Source organism: Delphinapterus leucas, chromosome X, assembly GCF_059928025.1.
Source record: "Delphinapterus leucas isolate spDelLeu-1000000601 "Yukka" chromosome X, BTC_Dleu_Yukka2, whole genome shotgun sequence".
NCBI lineage: Eukaryota > Metazoa > Chordata > Mammalia > Artiodactyla > Monodontidae > Delphinapterus > Delphinapterus leucas.
This window is the reverse complement of record NC_143150.1, coordinates 106,167,865-106,182,958: the sequence shown is the minus strand read 5'-3', so window position 1 is coordinate 106,182,958 and position 15,094 is coordinate 106,167,865. Positions and strand designations below refer to the sequence as shown.

The window sequence follows — 15,094 nt, the reverse complement described above, 5'->3', positions numbered from 1 at the left end:
GAAAGGCAACAGTATCTCAGGCTGACAACCACTGCTAGCATATCAAATTTAGTGACGTGAGCATTTCCCAGATTTGAAGAAAAGTTAGCCTTATCTTGAGAGAAGTTTTAAGATAAAAAACTAAAGGAATCATTCATTTTTCTGACTGGTCTGGTCCAAGTAGTAACTGTTGAACAGAAACATATACACTAGTATAAAACTTTGAACCTTCATCCATTTTCTTGTTGAGGGGAGGTTTTGATTTTAGAGCACACTTACTTTTTTATTTTTTTATTTTTTTGCGGTACGAGGGCCTCTCACTGCTGTGGCCTCTCCCATTGCAGAGCACAGGCTCCGGACGTGCAGGCTCAGCGGCCATGGCTCACGGGCCCAGCCACTCCGCAGCACGTGGGATCCTCCCGGACCGGGGCACGAACCCACATCCCCTGCATCGGCAGGCGGACCCTCAACCACTGCGCCACCAGGGAAACCCCTAGAGCATACTTGTTGAGCCATATCTATGTACCAGGCACTGTGCTAAGTGCTTTATCTCATATAATCCCCATTATCATCCCATGGGAGAGGTAATATCATCATTCACATTTTACAAATGAGGAAATGCAAGGCTCAGAAAGGGTAAATAATTTGCCTGTGGTGACAAAGTTAACAAGCAGAAAGCTAAAACATAAACTTGAAGTCTATGCTTTAGCCATTATTCCCCTGTACTATAGGCTACATGGTAAGATTTTGATGATGTCATAACTCTTAAAGACACTGTAAAGTTTAAACCAAAACTTGCTTTTAAAAAAGAAGAGTTTCGGGCTTCCCTGGTGGCGCAGTGGTTGAGAGTCCGCCTGCCGATGCAGGGGACACGGGTTCGTGCCCCGGTCCGGGAAGATCCCACATGCTGCCGGAGCGGCTAGGCCCATGAGCCATGGCCGCTGGGCCTGCGCGTCCGGAGCCTGTGCTCCGCAACGGGAGAGGCCACAACAGTGAGAGGCCCGCATACCACAAAAAAAATAAAAATAAAAAAATGAAAAAGAAGAGTTTCTGCACCAGACTGTGAATTCTTCAAGGTAAACAGCAACAAGGAGTGACTGATATTGGAGCATAACAAATGATCTTTTACTGGAGGGGTAAAAATTCCAATTTCAGAATTTTTCACACATATATGTAAAGATTGTACCAAACGACAAGTGAGAAATAGGAATACGATAGTTATTATTTCCCTTAAGTTAGAGCCTTCCAAATAATTTCTAAAACTATCATCCTACAGGATTTTCATTACAGTAGAAACCATTTTGAAATAGTCACATATTCACTTCATCTATCTCATATTCTGTTATATTCTCAAAAGAGACTATGGACCAAAATAATATTCACATTAAAACACTCATCAAAGGCATTTTCAAGTTAAGTATAACCTCCCACCGGAAACAAACAGAAGCATATTCAGATAAAATTTAAGCGTAATACCCCTCCCCACAAGTGAGCATCTATTTGCCAGCTGCTACCTATACAGGACGCACCACACCATACAGGGCCACTCCCTGCCTTCCCCCACCAACCTCCCCAACAAAAATAAAGGTACTTGGGGGCTTCCCTGGTGGCGCAGTGGTTGAGAGTCCGCCTGCCGATGCAGGGGACGCGGGTTCGTGCCCCGGTCCGGGAGGATCCCACATGCCGCGGAGCAACTAAGCTCGTGAGCCGTGGCCGCTGAGCCTGCGCGTCCGGAGCCTGTGCTCCGCATCGGGAGAGGCCACAACAGTGAGAGGCCCACGTACCACAAAAAAAAAAATAATAAAAAATAAGAAGAAGAAGGTACTTGGGATCTCCTCCCAATTCCGAGGTTGGTAACAAAGAGGTAAGATATTAAAAGATAAACAAAGCTGAACGACCTTATATAGTGGTAACTGAGAAAAGAAATGGGAACGCCTTGATTCTTACCTATTAGAAATATTTTGTTCAATTAAGAATGAATTGGTGGTGGGAGAAAAAATGGTATCTAGGTTAGAGAAATCAAAGGTTTCCTTTAGAAAAAGTGACTTTAAAAATATCTCAAGAACATTCTAGGAAAGGCAAAATTATAGAGACAGTAAAAAGATCAATGGTTGCCAGAGGTTTGTGGGGAGGAAGGGAGGGTTCATAGGTGAAGCACAGGAGATTTTTAGGGCAGTGAAATTATTCTGTATGATACTGTAATGGTAGATACATGACATTATGCACTTGTCAAAACCCACAGAACTTTATAATACAAAGAATGAACCTTAAAGTATGCAAATTTTAAAAAATCCTTTAGAAAGTCAGGGGGTCCCAGGAAGGAATGGAGACCATATAACAGAATCTAACTGTATTACAAATGTATGAAACAGTATCACTGCAGGGGATGGGGGGAAAGGTGCTGACTGAAAGAACTTTGGAAATGAGTGGAGTCTGTAAGACTAAAGGTAAAAGGAACTGTACATAAGCATTGTATTCTAGCTGATAAAGCTGTTTCCCATGGGGGTACAGGTTAACAATTCTGATACTGTTACCCATCAGGGTATCAGGTTAACAAAACTGATATACAACTATACATGTACACTGGGACTGAACAATTAAGTAAATGGATGGTGAATGCTGGGAGCCAGATTTCTCACTGTTGGAGTGGGAGGTTACAGAAAAGCAAGGGGAGGAGGCTAGAATGACCTATGTAGTAATGGATTAGTGCTGGAGACATCAATATGAACTCATGTTTACCTTAATACTGATAGATATACGGAAATGAATGCGTAGAAATACTTAAAAATATGCATAAATATACAGGTAATATATACACAGGATTTCAGCTAAGAAGGCCTAGAAACAGCAAAACTCTAGTAGCAACAAGCACACCTAGCACCCAGATCTTGATTTCCAATAGCATTCTCTAATAAAAGAAATCTGGACTTTGTGGAGAAACTGCTGATTCTAGAACTGGGATAGGGGATATACAGGATGAGCCTGGAGAATCTTGTAGTACCAGAAAGTAAGGAAGTGTCCGAAAAAAAACAACAAAAATGACGATGGGGGCATGTCAGAGTGACACAGAAGCCAACCAAAAGAGCTCCCAATGGCCAAAACAGCAAAAATTTGAGCAACAAAATAAATAAGGTAGTATTGGATTATGACCCAAAATATAAGACAAATATCTGTAAGCCCATACTGACATAAAGAAATGATTGAATAAATAAATAAATAAATGGGGGAGAAGAGACAATCTCCCATGGAGAATTCCCAGTAACTTACGTAGAAGAGCCTCAAGGAGATGGAGCAAAACTTCCCACTCCTTAAGTGTGGACTACACTTAGTGACTTATTTCCAAACAACACAGCATGGAACAAAGTTTTTACAAAAAATAAAAAAGTAACTTCACAGTGGAGAAACTTGACAAACATATTTTCAGCCAGGTGACCAGAGTCAACATTAATAGTGATAAATCATGATGATAGTATGTACCCTTGATATAATGTAATGAGAATGGCATTTTACCTCTGTGGTCTTCCTTCTAAAAACCCATAACCCCAGTCTAACCATGAGAAAAACATCAGATAAATCCAATTGAGGGACATTCTACAAAATACCTGATCAAATTCTCCTCAAAACTGCCAAGGTCATCAAAACAAGGGAAGTCTGAGAAACTGTCACAGTCAAGAGGAGCCTAAGGAGACGTGACGATAACTGTAATACAGGGCCCTGGTGGGATCCTGAAAGAGAAAAAATACATTAGGTAAAAACTAAGGAAATCTGCATAAAGTATAGACTTTAGTTAATAACATTTTTAATATTGGTTAGTTGTAACAAATATACCATGCTAATGTAAGCTGTTAATAATAAAGGAAACTGGGTGCAGGGTATAAAGGAACTGTATTATCTTCTCAATTTTTCTGAAAAATTAAAACTGTTCCAAAAAAATAAAGTCTATTTTTTTAAAAATTAAAAAATTACCCTGGCACTGGACTCTTACTCACATCTCCAGCTCTCAAAGCACCTTCTTTTCAGTAGACTTGAAATCTGACAAAATGAGGAGCTAAGTTATCCTTTTATTAACTTCTTAACTCAATACAGAAAAATGACAAAAACTCACAGACTTCTGGTGACTTAAAGTAACAACAGACAGGATGCCAGACCACACTTTTAGGGCAAGCAGTTCCTTCCCAAGTATCATCACAAATGGAAGCTTCTTTTCCTTTAGGTCACAAATATCTTCTACAGTAATTAAATTCTACATTTGTCTTTCTGAGAGCACTTCAGAAAGACAAAAAGATAGTCCACTGCCTGTTTTCTTAAGGCTTTTGTAGCACACCTGGCTGTGACTTACCATCATGAGCCCCCCATTCTATCTAGAGAGGAAAGGAAGAAGCCCAGGACTATCAAGCATCTACAAAATTTTCAATTGCATAGCCAAAATAGTATACAACTTTTTAAAAACTGCTACTTTAAGAAAAAAAAAAAGCCCTTACTGGCTTATTTTGACAGATGAGCATTCTCTCTCTCCATCATTTAGAAACTATCTTCTTTCTCGGTAAACCTGATAATTCAATGCTAACCTTATCATTTTAGGGCAAATACTGGCTTGTATCAGAGCCATGATGCATATAAATTTCTAACTGATCTACTGACTCAACCTCATTTTATAACCACAGTAGAGCTAAAATAACATAGCCTGTTTATAATGTATTTTTTTAGCACTTTACTATACTTTTTCTTACTTTTTAACTTCTTAGTTACTTTATCTTAAACAGTACCTGAAAAATGAACTTCAAGTATGAGCAAGAAGTACTTGCACCTATACGAAGGCTGTTTTCTACCACGTGAAACAGCCTTTTCTGATCTCTGATGTGACAACGCAAAATCCACCCCACATTCATGTTAACCTTCTACCCATCAACCTGAATCAGTTTTCTCTCCGTCCTAAATGCCTACAAAAGTTATTGTCTGTTTGTTACCACCAGCACTTGAAATAATGTTTACCAACTTTTCATTTTCCTCTAGGTTTTATAACTGTAAACCTTGAAAATGAAAACCAAACATGTTTTTTTATTTATTATTATTTTTTACCTTTATTGGAATATAATTGGTTTACAATGGTGTGTTAGTTTCTGCTTTACAACAAAGTGAATCATTTATACATACACATATGTTCCCATATCTCTTCCCTCTAGCGTCTCCCTCCCTCCCACCCTCCCTATCCCACCCCTCTAGGCGGTCACAAAGCACAGAGCTGATCTCCCTGTGCTATGCGGCTGCTTCCCACTAGCTATCTATTTTACGTTTGGTAGTGTATATATGTCCATGCCACTCTCTCGCTTTGTCACAGCTTACCCTTCCCCCTTCCCATATCCTCAAGTCCATTCTCTAGTAGGTCTGTGTCTTTATTCCTGTCTTACCCCTAGGTTCTTCATGACATTTTTTTTCTTAAATTCCACATATATGTTAGCATACGGTATTTGTCTGTCTCTTTCTGACTTACTTCACTGTGTATGACAGACTCTAGGTCCATCCACTTCATTACAAATAGCTCAATTTCGTTTCTTTTTATGGCTGAGTAATATTCCATTGTATATATGTGCCACATCTTCTTTATCCATTCATCCGATGATGGACACTTAGGTTGTTTCCATCTCCGGGCTATTGTAAATAGAGCTGCAATGAACATTTTGGTACATGACTCTTTTTGAATTATGGTTTTCTCAGCGTATATGCCCAGTAGTGGGATTGCTGGGTCATATGGTAGTTCTATTTGCAGTTTTTTAAGGAACCTCCATACTGTTCTCCATAGTGGCTGTACCAATTCACATTCCCACCAGCAGTGCAAGAGTGTTCCCTTTTCTCCACACTCTCTCCAGCATTTATTGTTTGTAGATTTTTTGATGATGGCCATTCTGACTGGTGTGAGGTGACACCTCATAAGACCTAAATGTAAGGACAGAAACTATCAAACTCTTAGAGGAAAACATAGGCAGAACATTCTATGACATAAATCACAGCAAGATCCTTTTTGACCCACCTCCTAGAGAAATGGAAATAAAAACAAAAATAAACAAATGGGACCTAATGAAACTTCAAAGCTTTTGCACAGCAAAGGAAACCATAAACAAGACCAAAAGACAACCCTCAGAATGGGAGAAAATATTTGCAAATGAAGCAACTGACAAAGGATTAATCTCCAAAATTTACAAGCAGCTCATGCAGCTCAATAACAAAAAAACAAACAACCCAATTCAAAAATGGGCAGAAGACCTAAACAGACATTTCTCCAAAGAAGATATACAGACTGCCAACAAACACACGAAAGAATGCTCAACATCATTAATCATTAGAGAAATGCAAATCAAAACTACCATGAGATATCATCTCACACCATTCATAATGGCCATCATCAAAAAAAATCTACAAACAATAAATGCTGGAGAGGGTGTGGAGAAAAGGGAACCCTCTTGCACTGCTGGTGGGAATGTGAATTGGTTCAGCCACTATGGAGAACAGTATGGAGGTTCCTTAAAAAACTGCAAATAGAACTACCATACGACCCAGCAATCCCACTACTGGGCATATACCCTAAGAAAACCATAATTCAAAAAGAGTCATGTACCAAAATGTTCATTGCAGCTCTATTTACAATAGCCAGGAGGTGGAAACAACCTAAGTTTCCATCATCGGATGAATGGATAAAGAAGATGTGGCACATATATACAATGGAATATTACTCAGCCATAAAAAGAAACGAAATTGAGCTATTTGTAATGAAGTGGATGGACCTAGAGTCTGTCATACACAGTGAAGTAAGTCAGAAAGAGAAAGACAAATACCATATGCTAACACATATATATGGAATTTTAGAAAAAAAATGTCATGTAGAACCTAGGGGTAGGATGGGAATAGACACAAACCTACAAGAGAATGGACTTGAGGATATGGGGAGGGGGAAGGGTAAGCTGTGACAAAGTGAGAGAGTGGCATGGATATATATACACTACCAAACGTAAAATAGATAGCTAGTGGGAAGCAGCCACATAGCACAGGGAGATCAGCTCTGTGCTTTGTGACCACCTAGAGGGGTGGGATAGGGAGGGTGGGACGGAGGGAGATGCAAGAGGGAAGAGATATGGGAACATATGTATATGTATAACTGATTCACTTCGTTATAAAGCAGAAACTAACACACCATTGTAAAGGAATTATACTCCAATAAAGATGTAAAAAAAAATCGAATGGTTTTGATTACAAAACTGTGCTAAGACCCTTTAAGGGCCATACGTCCTTAAATTTAAATGACTCTATACTGCGTCTATACAGAATCTTTATTGAGTCTAATTTATTCTCTGGGAAAGTAGAAGAATGTTTGAAATTTCCACACCCCAAGTGAGCACCACACCCTCAGTACAAATCCCAACAGTGAAGGGGGTATATTTTTTTTCCTTTGTATTCCTTTCCTTTCCCCACCATCCACCCCCCCCTGCCCCCCACCGCTGTACCTTCTCAGGAGAACTTGAACTGCTCACTCAGGACTGGGAAGCCCTCCCCATAACCCCATCCACAAAATCACTAATCTACCACTCAAGAATAACTTTAACTTCCTCAAGAAGGAAAAAAAAATACTTTACTATAGGCCTTAGTGAAATAATCTAAAGAGTCTTACTAGCTAAAAAAGAAAGCAGAGTCTTCTTTCCCCAGTAGAGGGTATTAACTACTCAAGAACTAACTAGACATTTTAGGTTAACCAACTAGCCTTAGTGAATGAGGAAAAAGTTCTTCCAGAGAGAAAAGTTTCAGCTAATTTGGCAATTTTTAATTTAATAATCTATGCAATTGTAATCAATGAATAGTAAAAGCATTAGGGTGAAAAGTGGGGCTTTATGAAGGGATCAGGCTGTCAACACCTGACCTCTCGCATAAATCAAACAAACCAACTACAAAAGCAATTTTTTTAGACAACTGGGAGAACTTGACCATGGACTAATAAGTATTGTATACACAATTAAGGAATCATTACCAGGTGTGCTGTACATGACAATGCATTGTGGTTATGTAAGAAAATGTGTTGTTTTAGATACATGTTATTTAGGGATGAAATAATGTCTTGGATATGCCATAAATTCTCAACAAAAAAAAAAGCAATAGGAGGAAGATGAAAGAAGTATGGAGAAATGTTGATGTCTGCAGCATAGAGGATCACTGAACTTTTTATTTGTGTACATTTGGAAATGTTCACAAATAAAAATTTAAAAATATAAACAATCAACGAGGAGTCACGACAGAGTCCTTTAAGGAGAAAAAACCCAATGTATTCAAAATAATACTTAAAAGCTGATGATTTTCATTCTTTTGTACAGAGATCACAGAAAAAGAAGCTAAAGATATAAAACTACTGAGAAGGTTCTTAAGGCAGTCCAGAGGTAAAATCCTTAAAGAGCCAAAACCATTATATTTAAACGTCAATTAACATTAACTAATATTATGATTAATAATATTAATTAGTAATTATAATTATCAGCATAACTTATAATTAACTATAATATTAAATATAAACTTAAATATTTACTGAATCTTATTATATGCAAGGCCCTGCAATAAGTGATAAAGCAGGGATTCCCTGGGGGTGCAGCGGTTAAGAATCCACCTGCCAATGCAGGAGATATGGGCTCGAACCCAGGTCAGGGAAGATCCCACATGCTACAGAGCAACTAAGCCCGTGCACCACAACTACTGAGCCTGTGCTCTAGAGCCCATGAGCTTCAACTACTGAGGCCCACACACCTAGAGGCTGTGCTCCGCAACGAGAAGCCACTGCAATGAGAAGCCCGCACGCTGCAATGAAGAGTAGCCCCTGCTCGCCACAACTAGAGAAAGCCCGCGCACAGCAACAAAGACCCAACTCAGCCAAAAATAAATAATTTAAAAATTTATTTAAAAAAATAAGTGATAAAGCAAAAGGGTGAAGCCCATGCCGTCTTTTTTTTTTTTTTTAACTGCCCATGCCCTGTCTTAAAGCTTACTCTTGAGCTGGTGAAAAAGAACATATGTACTCTGTACCCTGATAACAAAAAGAGTTCAGAGAAGGGAAAGATGAATTCATGTAAATCAAGTTTACTGAAGAAAAATAATCGAAGTGGACAACAGAAATGATGCAGGATTAAAAGAGAAGGAAAAGGGAAAAGTGCAAAGGTTTGAAATAGGACATTCAAAAGGTACTGGTACCACTCACAATCCTACCAACATTATTATTTATTTATTTTTGTGGTACGCGGGCCTCTCACTACTGTGGCCTCTCCCGTTGCGGAGCACAGGCTCTGGATGCGTATGCTCAGCGGCCATGGCTCACAGGGCCAGCCGCTCCGCGGCATGTGGGATCCTCCCAGACCAGGGCACGAACCCGTGTCCCCTGCATCGGCAGGCGGACTCTCAACCACTGCGCCACCAGGGAAGCCCTTCTACCAACATTTTAAAGCATGACAGTTTTGTGAGTGAGACTGGGAGAAAACTGCTGAATCAACTTCCAAGAAAAGAATCCTTGGACAGGGACAAAATAATAAAAAACAAACCACACACAGACACAATAGTTCTCAACAGAAAATGGAATATTACTAAATTTGAGGAGGTGGCATCCTCATACCCTTAAACAAGTAGTGACTGAACACTATGTAATTGAACATGCTCCAAGCAAACAAGGGCATTTGACATCCACATTCCTAAGGTAAGAAAACTGTTCAAGGTTTTCATTACAAGGATGTTGAAAATGAGATGTGAGTACCATTCAGAAGCAGAAGCACCACCAGACATATAGAAGCACTGACTCTACTGCTAGGAAAAGGGTCTGAGGCAGAAAAGCTTTTTGCTCTCCTTAAGATTCAGAGGATCAGAGCAAACGAGATTTTGGCTAGGATCTTATAAAGAGCGATTAGGAAAGAAAGGAAGGCTTACAGAAGATACCCAGTAAGGAAGTTAGAGAGTTTGAGTCTAACCATAAGAGTGACAAGAAAGATGGCAAGTGCATTGGAAAAAAAAGAGGCATCTTTCTTAGAATCAGAAAAATTGAGGCATGTGTAAAGAGAAGGAAAGGAACTGACTATACATGTGGGGTGAGAAAAGACTAGTGACAAAGCAAGCTTTCCAACAGGGCAGAGGAGCTGGCAAATTCCAGGGCTGGTGTGACCATATTCTAGAAATGGGGTGGGCTGAGAGGCAGTGAGGATGGGATATGAAGGAGTAATATCCCAATTGTCTCAATCTTCAGGACATGAGTCATGAGGTCATTATATTACATGGTGTACAGAAAGAAGAAAGCATAACATGACAAAACTGGGAAGTCAGTGAGCATCTACAGGCAAGCATTAACAGGCCACAACAGCTGAAATAAAACACTGTAATAATCATGGACGACATAAGCCACTCACCAGATGTGGAGCCACAGACAAGTTACTTAACCTGTCTTAGGCCCTGTTTCCAAATCCTTTGCTTAATACCACACCTCACAAGATGCAGGAATTAATTTACACAGAAGGAAAATGTCTGTAACTTGTAAAGCACCATATTCATTCAAGAGGATGCTCGAGAGCTTTCATAATACAGCAAACAAGAATCTCAGCAGAACTGCCTCCTTTTTTTCTATTTCACAAGGACATATATTATGTCTACAAATATGTACACTAAAACAGAAGTCATGACACTTATAGTATAACTAGGAAAACATTCTTTTCTATGAAAGGAAAAAAAACTTAGTTGATATTGTACATCCCAATTTCAATAGTAGTTAAGAGGGATTTCATGTTCTTAAAGTCATTCCAGAGACTTATTTTTAACTGAAACTTAAATACAATAAACCTGTCCACTGTCAAGGACTAGAAACTGCCCTAGGTGGAAGAGACTAAAATCCTGACTCCTGAATAATCAGGTAACAACTTATTTATAATTTCACACACACACACACACACACACAATGTAACCTTTTAATGAAAATGTGCAAAGTTATCCAAGTGAGTACAGCTACATCAAACAAAATTTAAAGTGAACTAGGGGCTGAGTCTGACCTAGAAAACAAGACAAAATCATGTTCTGCCATAAAGAGCTAATGGGAAGACTCCTTCTCTTGGTTACGGCATATTAGGTAATTTGTACCAATCTTTCCTTTTTTTTTTTTTTTTTGGTACGTGGGCCTCTCACTGTTGTGGCCTCTCCCGTTGCAGAGCACAGGCTCCAGGCGCGCAGGCCCAGTGGCCATGGCTCACGGGCCCAGCCGCTCCACGGCATGTGGGATCTTCCCGGACCGGGGCACAAACCAGTGTCCCCTGCGTCGGCAGGCGGACTCTCAACCACTGCGCCACCAGGGAAACCCAAACCAATCTTTCCACTGAAGACAAATAATAAAGTTGGACAAAATGTAAGAAATGACTTTCTTAAAGGATCAAAGAGCCAACAGGATAGTGCTTTCAGATACATTAAAGGACTAGAATTCAGACAGGTGAGCACAACAATCCAGAAGAAACCAGAAGTTAAACTGTATCTGACAGATGGGTAGGCCCAGAGAGACAAAAGGGAAATCCTCTTCGCTACCCTCATGTTAGGAACCTAAAGGGCTGCACCTTAGAAATATGGGTGAACCAGAAATTGAACAGTCCATAAACTGAAAGCAATTCAGCCTTGAGTCATCCAGTTGGCCCAGAGAAATCTCAAAAGCTGAGATTTGACTAAGTAATCCTAGATTCCCTCAAGCAGATGCCACCCCCCACCACCCAAAAAAATCCTTCCTGTAAGATATCATCCTGGTCTCAAATGATTTCTCAAGTAATTTTTCAAATCCAATGCCCAGCAAACAATTAAAGACAACTGGGCACATGGGAAAACAACAGACATAAGATCAAAAGCCACAGAAATATAAAACAATAAACACTCACAGAGACTCCAAATATTGGAATTACGAAACACACACTTTGGTTCAAGGAAATGGAAGCCAAATTGAAAAGTCTCAGCAATGAACTAGAAACTATAAAAAGTGATATACCAGATTTTTATAAGAAGCAAACAAATTTTGTTACTGAAAAATACAAAAACTGAAGTTTAATCATCCAATGAACAGGTTTAACAGCCAATGGACACAGTTGAGACACTGAATCAGAGACAAGTCAGTGGAAAAAAAGCTCAGAATAAATACAGGATAAGCAATATGGGGATATGGTGTGAAGGTATAACATCCGACACAGTTAACTGGAATTCCAGAAGGAAAGGAAAGACAGTATAGAGTAGAAGCAAAACTTGAATGGCTGAAAATTTCCAAAAATGATTTAAAAATGTCAAACCACAAATTTAAGGATGTCAATGAATTCCTAGCTGAAAATCAGCAGACAAAGAAAAAGTTAAAAGCATCCCGAGGGGGAAAAAGATTACTTTCAAAGAAGCAACAGTTACATGGATAGCTTAATTCTCAACAACAAAAATGGAAGCTAAAAGACATATGTAATGGAATCCCTAAGTAGCAGAAAGAAAAATAACTGCCAACCAAGTATTCCACTGCAGAGAAAACACCCATCAAGAATGAAAATTAAGAAGGCGGAGACACAATGGTGCAGTAGAAGAAAGTGAGCTGACCTTTTCTTACGAAAACAGCAAAATCACAATTAACTGCTGAATGACCATCGACAAAAAAATGCTGGAACCTCCCAAAAAAAGATATACTACATCCAAAGACAAAAAAGAAGTCACAGTGAGATGGTAGGAGGGGCACAATCACAATAAAATCAAATCCCATACCCGCTGGGTGGGTTACCCACAAATTGGAGAATAATTATACCACAGAACCTCCCCTGCAGGAGTGAAAGTTTTGAGCCCCAAGTCAGGCTCCCCAGACTGAGAGTCTGGCAACGGGAGGAGGAGCCCCGAGAGAATCTAGCAGTGAAGGCCAATGGCGTTTGATTGCAGGAATTCCACAGGGCTGGGGGAAACAGAAACTCCACTCTCAGAGGGGGAACACAAGGTCTCGTGTGCACAAGGAACCAGGGAAAAAAAACAGTGACCTCATAAGAGCCTGGGCCAGACCTTCCTGCTGGTATTACAGGGCCTCCTGCAGAGGTGTGGGGCTGCTGTGGCTCAATGCAGGGACAAAGACACTGGCGGCAGTAGTTTTGGGGAGTACTCATTGGCATGTGCCCTCCTGGAGGCTGCCATCTTCTCACCAAGACCTGGCCCCACACAACAGCCTATAGGCTCCAGTGCTTGGATGCCTCAGACCAAGCAACCAAAAGGGCAGGAACACAGTCCCACCCATCAGCAGACAGGCTGCTTAAAGTCTTCCTGAGCCCACAGCTGCCCCATAAGCACAACCCCTGACACGGCCCTGCCCACTAGATGGACAAGACCTGGCTGCACCCACCAATGGGCAGGAACCAGTTGCTCCCACCAGGATGCCTGCACAAGCCTCTGAGACAGGCTCATCCACCAGGGGGCAAACAGCAGAAGCAAGAACTACAACTCTACAGCCTGCAGAATGCAAACGGTAATCACAGAAAGTAAGACAAAATGAGACAGTAGATGAATCTGTCCCAGGTGTTAGAACAAGATAAAACTCCAGAAGAACAACTAAGTGAAGTGGAGACAGGCAATCGACCCAAAAAAGAATTCAGAGTAATGATAGTAAAGATGATCCAAGATCTCAGGAAAAGAATGGACGAACAGACCGAGAAGATACAAGAAATGTTTGACAAAGACCTAGAAGAACTAAAGAACAAACAAACAGATTAATAATACAACAACTGAAATAAAAAATACACTAGAGGAATCCAATATCACAATAAGTTAGGCAGAAAAAAGGATAAGTGAGCTGGAAGACAGAATGGTGGAAATCACTACTACAGAATATGATAAAGAAAAAAGAATGAAAAGAAATGAAGACAGTCTAAGAGACCTCTGTGGAAACATTAAATGCAACAACAATCACATTAGAGGGGTCCCAGAAGGAGAAAAGAGAGATAAAGGACCTGAGAAAATAATCTGAAGAGATGATAGCTGAAAACTTCCCTATCTTGGGAAAGGAAACAGTCACCCAAGTCCAGGAAGCACAGAGAGTCCCAGGCAGGATAAACCCAAGGAGGAACATGCAGACACACATAATAATCAAATTGAGAAAAATTAAAAACAAAGAAAAAATATTAAAAGCAAAAGGGAAAAGCAACAAATAATATACAAGGGAACTCCCGTAAGGTTATCAGCTGATTTCTCAGCAGAAACTCTGCAGGCCAGAAGGGAGTGTCATGATATATTTAAAGTGATGAAAGAGAAGGACCTACAACCAAAAATACCCAACAATGCTCTCATTGAGATTCAACAAAAAAATCAAAAGCTTTACAGACAAGGAAAAGCTAAGAGAATTCAACACTACCAGCCCAACTTTGCAACAAATACTAAAGGAACTTCTCTAGGCAGAAAAGAAAAGGCCACAACTACAAACAAGTATATACAAATGAGAAAGCTCACTGGTAAAAGCAAACATACAGTAAAGGTAGGAAAGCATCTACACACAAATATGTTATCAAAACCGGCAATGGTGAGGAGAGCACAAATGCAGGAAACGGGAAATAATGTTTCAAATTAAGAGACCAGCAGCTTAAAACAATCTTGTTTATATATACAGACTGCTATAGCAAAACTTCATGGGAACCGCAAACCAAAAATCTACAAGAAATATACACACAAAGGAGAAAAAGCAAGGAATTCCCTGGCGGTCCAGTGGTTAAGGTTCTGTGTTCTCACTGCAGGGAGCACAGGTTCAATCCCACATACCGTGTGGCGTGACCAAAAAAAAGGAGACAGAGACAGAGAGAGAAAGCTATCCAAACACAACACTAAACAACGATCAGAGCAGAAATAAATTAAACAGAGATGAAGAGAAAAACAGAAAAGATCAATGAAACTAAAAGTTGGTTCTTGGAAAAGATAAACAAAATTGATAGACCTTTAGCCAGACTCATCAAGAAAAACAGGGAAAGGGCTCAAATCAATAAAATTAGAAATGAAAAAGGAGAAGGTACAACAGACACCACAGAAATACAAAGGATCATAAGAGACTACTACAAACATATATGCTAATAAAATAGACAACCTAGAA

The 15,094-nt window shown here is 39.9% G+C and overlaps 1 protein-coding gene across 4 annotated transcripts in view; it reads right to left on the bottom strand.

Moving 5' to 3' along the window:
* The window catches only part of TAB3 (TGF-beta activated kinase 1 (MAP3K7) binding protein 3), a 109,018-nt gene that overhangs the window by 66,010 nt on the left and 27,914 nt on the right, over positions 1 to 15,094 (bottom strand). For 3 of the 4 annotated variants that reach the window (XM_089904649.1, XM_022562101.3, XM_089904647.1), the window contains exon 2: positions 3,582 to 3,704. The exons of the other annotated variant lie outside the window; for it this stretch is intronic. The gene's annotated coding sequence lies outside the window, so the exon portion shown is untranslated. The remainder of the gene's footprint in view (positions 1 to 3,581; positions 3,705 to 15,094) is intronic. 4 annotated transcript variants of the gene reach the window in all.